Source organism: Palaemon carinicauda, chromosome 1 (assembly GCF_036898095.1).
Source record: "Palaemon carinicauda isolate YSFRI2023 chromosome 1, ASM3689809v2, whole genome shotgun sequence".
NCBI lineage: Eukaryota > Metazoa > Arthropoda > Malacostraca > Decapoda > Palaemonidae > Palaemon > Palaemon carinicauda.
The window spans coordinates 91621093-91630045 of NC_090725.1; positions in this window are offsets into that span (position 1 = coordinate 91621093).

The following is an 8953-nucleotide window of genomic DNA, read 5'->3' on the forward strand; positions in this document are numbered from 1 at the left end:
GTGAAAAAAGCCCCTAATGCTATAAATAATGCACCTAAAAAGAAAGGTCAAAGAGCTCCTAATACAAGAGGTAATGCACCTCAAAATCGAGGTAAAAAAAGCCCCTGATGCTATAAATAAGGCACCTAAAAAGAAAGGTCAAAGAGCTCCTAATACAAGAAGTAATGCACCTCAAAATCGAGGTGAAAAAAGCCCCTAATGCTATAAATAAGGCACCTAAAAATAAAGGTCAAAGAGCTCCTAATACAAAAAGTAATGCATCTCAAAATCGTGGTCAAGAAGCCCCTAATGCTATAAATAAGGCACCTAAAAATAATATTAGAAGTAACGCACCTCAAAATCGAGGTAAAAAAGCCCTTAATTCTTTAAATAAGGCACCTAAAAATAAAGATCAAAGAGCCTCTAATGCTATAGGTAATGCACCTCAAAATAGAGGTAAAAAAGGGCCTAATGCTATATACAAGGCTTCTAAAAATAGGTGTAAAAACGCTCCTAATACTATAACTAAGGCACCTAAAAATAGAGGTCAAAAAGCCCATAATGCTTTATATAAGGCTCCTGAAAATAGAGGTCAAAAGCCCCTAATGCTATAAATAAGGCACCTAAAAACAGAGGTCAAACAGCCTCTAATGCTAGAAGTAATGCACCTAAAAATCAAGGTCCAAAAGCCCCTAATGCTATATATAAGGCTTCTAAAAATAGGTGTCAAAAAGCTCCTAATACAGACAGAAGAGAACAGCAACGAAAAGCCTTCAAATGACCACGTAAAATAGCCTTTAACGCTAGAGGTAAATCAATTTGAAATAGAGGTAAAAAAAAAGCCCCTAATGCGAGAAATAAGGTACCGCGAAATAGAGGTAAAAACTCCTTAATGCTAGAAATAAGGCACCTCAAAACAGAGGTAAAAAAATCCTTAATGCTCGAAATAGGCACATAAAAATAGAGGTAAAAAAGTTGCTAATACTAAAAAGAGAGGTAAAACAGCCTCTAATGTTTGAAGTAAAGAACTTCAAATTCGAGGTCAAAAAGCCTCTAATGCTTTATATACAGCTCCTAAAAATAGAGGTCAAAAGCCTCTAATGTTACAAATAAGGCACTTAAAAATAAAGGTCAAAGAGCCTCTAATGCTAGAAGTATTGCACTTCAAAATCGAGGTCAAGAAGCCCCTAATGCTATAAATAAGGCACCTAAAAGTTTAGGTCAAAGAGCCTCTAATGCAAGAAGCAAAGCACCTCAAAATCTAGGTAAAAAAGCCCATAATGCTTTATATAAGGCTCCTAAAGATAGAGGTCAAAAGCCCCTAATGCTATAAATAAGGCACCTAAAAATAAAGGTCAAAGAGCCTCTGATGCTACTGTAGAAGTAAAGTACCTTAAAATCGACGTCAAAAAGCCAATAATGCTTTATATGAGGCTCCTAATAATAGAGGTCAAAAGCCCCTAATGCTATAAATAAGGCACCTAAAAATAGGGGTCAAAGACCCTCTAATGCTAGAAGTAATGCACCTCAAAGTCGAGTTCAAAAAGGGCCTAATGCTATATATAAGGGTCCTAAAAATAGAGATAAAAAAGCTCCTAATGCTATAAATAAGGCACCTAAAAATAGAGGTCAAAGAGCCTCTAATGCTAGAAGTAATGCACTTCAAAATCGAGGTCAAAAAGCCCATAATACTATAAATAAGACACCTAAAAATAGAGATCAAAGAGCCTCTAATGCTAGCAGTAATGCACCTGAAAATCGGGGTAAAAAAGCCCCTAATGTTATAAATAAGCCCCTAAAGCTAAAGTTAAAGCACCTAAAAATAGAGGCAAAAAAGCTCCTAATGCTAGAGATAAGGCTCCTGAAATAAGAGGTGAAAAGCTCCTAATGCTAGATATAAGGCACCTCGAAATAGAGGTCATAAAGCTCCTAATGCTAGAGATAAGGCACCTAAAAATATAGAGGTCATAAAGCTAAAGTTAAAGCACCTAAAATAGAGGTAAAAAGGCCCCTAATGCTAGAGCGTGTTTGATAGCGTAGTAAACCCTCAAAGTGAACTAAGTCCAAAAGCGAGGAGAGTAAGACATCCATTAGAGAAAAAATTATAAGAGATATTGAGGAAGGAAATCGCAACCCTTTGGGGAGAATTTCGAAAATTCGCTTAGGAGCAAATATATTTGGAAGGAAAAAAAAAAGATAAAAATTAGAAACAAGAAGTGAATGGTGATAAAATATCAGAGATGAAAGAAGAAAATGAGGATAAGATACCAGATCATACATTAAAATCATCTAACAATATCTCTTTCTGAGAAAATTTTAAAGAGTATTTGGCAAATTGTATTATTATTATTATTATTATTATTATTATTATTATTATTATTATTATTACTTGCTAAGCTACAACCCTAGTTGGAAAAGCAGGAATTCTATAAGCCCAGGGGCCCCAACAGGGAAAATAGCCCAGTGAGGAAAGGAAACAAGGAAAATTGAAATATTTTAAGAACAGTAACATCATCTAAATAAATATTTCCTATATAAACTATAACAACTTTAACAGTACAAGAGAAAGAGAAACCAAATAGAATAGTGTTCCCGAGTGTACTGGTCTCCTGTTCATATAAAGAAAAGATTCGGCAAACAGGGTTAGCAATGTGAAGAATTTGAGGAAGTAGACCAGTGATACCTACAAGGAAGGTTTGCAGTTACTGGGAGATATTTGTAGCAGTAGCGGGATCCTATTCGTCACCAGTTCCATCTTAAAAATGGTATGCATTGTCTATTTATAACAATTTACTTTGTACCAAATATATTTCTAGATCCATTATTTCAGATATAAGCATGAATGTAAATGTGAGAATAATCTAGATTTAATTTGCAGAAGAAAATATCTACTTTTTTCTGGTATGCATTGGCTCTTGATGAAGATTTGCCTGAAGCAAATTTTCCTCAAGGAGACAATTGTCCAAGTTCTAGATCCAGTCTTTCAGATATACGTATGAATGTACATCTGTGGGAATAATGTAGGAGATTGGTTTGGCAAAAGGAAAAGGTTCAACTTTTTCTGGTAAGCATTGTCTCTTGGTGGAGATTTGCTTGTACCAAATCTTTCTCAAGGTGACAATTGTCCAATTTGTAGTTCCATTCTTTCATAATGACGTATGAATGAACATCTGTGGAAATAATCTTAAAAATTTTTGTTTTTCAGAGGAAAAAGGTTCAACTTTTTCTGGTAAGCATTGTCTCTTGATGAAGATTTGCTTGTACCAAATCTTTCTCAAGATGGCAATTGTCCAATTTCTAGATCCATTCTTTCAGATATGCGTATGAATGTACATCTGTGGGAATAATGTAGAAAAATTGTTTTGCAGAGGTAAAAGGTTCAACTTTTTCTGTTATGCATTGTCTAATGATGAATATTTGCTTGTATCAAATCTTTCTCTAAGTGACAATTGTGCAATTTCTAGATCCACTATTTCATAATTACGTATGAATGTACATCTTTAGGAATAATCTAAAAGATTTGTTTTGCAGAATAAAAAGGTCTGACTTTTTCTCTTTCGCATTGTCTCTTGATAAAGATTTGCTTGTGCCAAATCTTTAAGGTGACAATTGTCCAATTTCTAGATCCATTCTTTCTGATATATATATTAATGTACACTCGCCTGTGTCATGGGTAGATATAATACTTTTATTTTAAAGACAAAAATATCTATTCCCAGTGTGAGCAGCGAGACGAGATTCGACTGTGGCCCTGTTTGGGTAATCCTGTCATCTCTTCATTTTCATCAGCATTTTGGAAGTAAACCAAGCCTCGCCGAGAGCGTCTGTCGTGATAAGGGAACTGTCCTGCTTTGACCAAGATGTCATCGTCTTAATTAGTGGAGTCAGCATATTTTGAGAAACCGATCTTGAGGGAAACCCTTGTTTAGGATATATGTCCTCATGGAAGGACACGTGCTGCCCTTTTGTTACGACTTAACACATGGTTCGGATTGCATCAGAAATTTCTTCTAGAAGCTTCCATGGCATAATCGAAGTGGGCGTTTTTGAGGAAGCCAATAGAGATGCAGAATTATTAAAAAGAATGCTTCTATGGAGATGACCACTGCCCACTGTAATTAACTCAGCCCATACATGGGTATATAAACTTCAAGAGGAGATTGTCCAAGAGAGATAGGACAGGACATAAGACAAGAGAGGAACCATGTCCGAAGGAAATGAAAATTAAGTCCTAACGAGATAAGAAGCACAGAATACCAGAAGTCTGATAGAGCCAGATTCTAACCTTCCCTTCAGACAACAAAAACCTATCTCCAAAAGATCCTGCTATTGCCCAGAAGAAGAGACAAATTGAAGCAGTCAGCCCTCCCTGCTTGTGACAAGAAGTAGCCAACACTGCCTGTAACCTGCCTTCGTTCAACAGTATCATCGAATTCTTGGAAGAAGACCTCTGATGTCCCATCTTGATACCACCCTTTTGTGACGTCTTCGAATCCGGTCACCGTGCCAGTTTCATCTGAACTTCAGCCGCCCTCCTGCAACGTTCTCAAGCCTTTCTTCTACAGTATCATCGAATACTTGGAAGAAGACCTCTGATGTCCCTTTTTGGTGCCACCCTTTATGTGACGTCTTCGAATCCGGTCATCGTGCCAGTTTCATCTGAACTTTAGCCGCCCTTCTGCAACGTTCTCAAGCCTAAAGTCCCCGTACCAGTATCGTCTCAGCAGCTGCAGAAAACTAATCCTTAAGTATTTCTACCTTATTGACTGTTCTCCTTTTCTGTTGATGTTTGTTTGGTTTGATTTGTCAGTTAAAGTAACCGAAGAAGTAACATTAGTTTTCAATGTAAGTTTGCGAATAAACGTGTTGTGTTTTTTCGTGTGATTCTTTTTATATTCATTTCCCATATTTCAATCGGTGTTGTTATTTATTTTACTTATTAAAAGAACCTGTAACGATTTTAAGATCATAACAGCCTGCAAATAGATCACTACCTTGTTCGAAAAATTTCGCTCAAATGGTTGTCAACTATTTTCTTTATTATATCGTTCACATTTTACTTTCTCTTAGGAATATTTTCTTCAAAATGATATATACGATTTAATTTTTTTTTCACAATAAATATCATTGTCATATTTACACAATTCAAAAAAAAAAAAAAAAAAAAAAACGAGAAACAACATGAAACACTATGAAAATTCTTTTTCATTTAGGGACATGAACAAATTAGAATCTATTGTAAATTACAAGAAAATTACTTTTTGTTATTTAATTATTTTATTTTAATTTATACATATCCTGAATTATTTTGATGCAGTTTTTCACATAATTTAATACAGTCTATTTTTTATATTAATATATCTATCATTATTATAGTTTTTACTTTGGTCGATGCAACTATTACGTCATCCAGTTTGACGTAAAACAGATGAAAACTCGCAACCCAGTCAGCTGATTAAGTGAAACAAGGTCAAGTTTTTATACATGGTTATGACTCATAATAGAAGACGACATTGTTTTCTAGCACTGCGCATTTCCATCATAAATATGCACAGGACCAACATACCGATAACAAACATAGTGCGATAATTAATCATACACAAAACAACAGTAGGTTATATCGATAGATTCATAGGGAAGCTAAATTGGGAACTGTAGACCGAATACAAGGGAAAGGTGGACCGAAACTCACTACCCAAGGAAAAGACGAACTGGTTGTCCATTTTGCTTGTCGTCATCCATTAACTAATAAAACAGTTATTAAAAGGGAACTAGATCTGCATATTTCGACAGATAGCCTACTATCCGAAGATTACATAGAGTTGCCATTCACCACTTCAAACCAGCCAGAAAACCATTTCTGACAGATAGACACCGCCATGAAAGGCTCTCTTTTGCTTAGTTACAGCATATTAGCAGATACCAATTTACCAACAATGCATTTCTCCGAAGTAACAATAAATATGCTAAAACACAATGAAGATGACTAAAGAACAACAGAACCGTAAAAATAGAGAAAGCGAGTTTCAAACATTTCAGATTATACACCAGGATATGCAGTATTTCACACAAGACAAAGAGTAAAATAGAAAATCCAGAAGACGACTCATCAGTGAAGACTTCAAACCCAGATATGAACCTAATTCGGACTCAAACTCAACAATTCCTCCATCAGGAGATATAAGAAATTTGCAAGAAATCCATCATCAATCAACAGTAGAAATACAAGCCTCACTACATAGTCTCCCAGGTCTCTGCAAATCTCCCATTTTGCAAAATCCACAAGGATACCAGGAAAAAGTAAAAGAAAAACAAGAAATCATTGTACCATGCTAACTTTAAAACCATTATAAGAAAAATGTACCTTTATATAAAACAAAACTGTGGTTAAACCACACTTTACATTACTCTTACTAATAATCAACTTTCGAACTATTCCCTACCATGGTTGGTTAGTTAACTGCCCACATTCATCTTTCTCGCATCATCCCCATCGGCGAAAAAAAAAAAGTTAAAATCGTTAGAATAAATTACTAGAGTGGAGAGAAGCATAATTAACGCAAAGGATTAGTACGAGATATCTTGAAACAAATGTCTTAACAAAAGTAGATAAAAAAAAAGACATTCCATGTCCATTAGACGTCTGGTGTTACTAGAGCTATGGTTATCTAGGCTGGAAAACCTTGTTCATAGAGCAGAGTTTTATTCATATAAAAAGTACTAAAAACAAATTACAATGTTCTTTATTGATAGGTACACAAATATATGATATATTTTGCTTGTACAAATCATTAGTCTAGGATTCTAGTACAAATCATTAGTCTAGGACTCTAGTACAAATCATTAGTCTAGGACTCTAGTCGGTATGCGCAATCCTTGGAGCATTTAACGACACCCCCTTTTAAAACTCTAATGTTGTCAGGTAAACAAAAATATATGTTAGCAAGTGGAGAAAATGCCCAAATGGATTTCGTATGGCGGCCAACTTGGATTTCTCATTCGCAATCGGCGGAAAAAATAATTTTCATAACTTTTGAACCAGACATCACAGAAAGATGAATAAACCCACTTTTTCACAACATTTTGATATGAGACCGTCACTTTTATGATGAGTTGAATACAAAAAACTGCATATCAATATCAACGATTTTCATACTGTCTCAACAAGACATCAGACAAACTATTAAGAACACCGTTTTACTTATGATTTGACTTTACAGTCATTTGATGCGTTATTGATTTTCAAGCAGTATGTGTTTCTCTCTCTCTCTCTCTCTCTCTCTCTCTCTCTCTCTCTCTCTCTCTCTCTCTCTCTCTCTTTTGCGGTTCATGTTCCTCGAACTAAATAATGCTCATATATCAATTTGTTATGAGGGTGATGCTTTTGGTAATTGTGATGCATGTTTAACAATACCTCTCCTTTGCATGGCATGACTGAAAAAAAAAAATTCCCTTGAAATATCTCTTTAAACTATTAGTAGTTCTGCCATTAACACTACTTTGACTTCAACGACTATCAAACCTTCACTACTCTGGGAGTCAGATGCATAGCGAAGCACTCTTTGTCATGCTTGGCTATTAAACACCCGTGTCAGTATCCGATGGCCAATAGGCAAATTCATCTTTTGATAGAACCTCGATTCGGCAAGGCGGATCATCCTCTCAAACTGCATCCAGCTATACTGGACATTTACAATTCCCCAGGCACGGAGGATCCTTCCATTTAAGAGCATCTCTTGCCTGATGAGTGAAGAATTTTTTTTCAAGTGGGTTGGTCAATCACTGGTTCTTTTGATTAAAGATTTGTTTGCTACTTGAGATGGTTTCATTACCAGAAGAAGGAACAATTTTTTCATTAGACTTGTGTCAACTTTGAAAGAAATTAACAATAAAGATTTATATGTCGTTTATAATGTGCAAAGAGCTTCAAATGTTTCTTTACTTGCTTGGTACAGTTAGCTTCATTATTTCCAGTACATTTCACGGGAAGCTAAGGAGACGTCTGACAGCTGTATATTGTAGCAGGTAACGCTGTAATTAGCAAAAGAGAAACTGTTGCTAACGAAACTAGCTATGCTTGTAAATGCGTGATCAAAAACATCTTTATTGACTTTACAGATTGCTATTAAGCAAATAAAAAAAGCTTTGGACCACGTGTTCACAAACTCAGCTAGTTTTATTTTACAGGAAGCGTTGCCAGCAGATTCTGTTTTGCTAAACACGGCGTTACCTGCTACAATATACACCTGTCAGACGTCTCCTAGCTTCCCCTGAAGTGTCAGGATGCCAGAAACCCCCCCCCCACCACCACTTCCCCTGACCGGAATTGATGAAGCCAACCGTACTATCGATTAATTTTCAATTGATACAGCGTTATTGGAGTTTTATCTTATTTCACGTTTTCCCATTATCTTAGCAAAAAATTCTACTGGTCTGCTCTTCATGATAAAACTTTAAACGAAGAAGCAAAGTCCGTTGAAAAAAAAAAAATATGAGCTGCAGTATTTTTGACGAAAGCATGACATATGCACTGGGGGGGGGGGATTAACATCTACGCATTGATGAAACATGAAGAACTCTCGGAATTACAACAGTACAGCAGTATTATGAAAGTTAATGAGGCTTGTAATCAAAATACCACATAGCCTGTGTTTACTCACAAATGCACACACTGTTCTCTTGCTTGAGGGTACAATCGAGCGCATAATTCTATCTTATTCTGTTCCTATTGGTTTCTCAATTTTTATAGTTTTTATATGAAATATCTATTCTAATGTTTTACTGATCTTAAAATAATTTACTTTAATTGTTCATTACTTCTCCTTAAGTTTATTTATTTCATTATTTCCTTTCCTCATTGGACTATTTTTGCCTTTTGGGGCCCTTGTGCTCATAGCCTTTTCTAACTAGGGATGTAGCTTAGATAATAATAATAATAATAATAATAATAATAGTAGTAGTAGTAGTAGTAGTA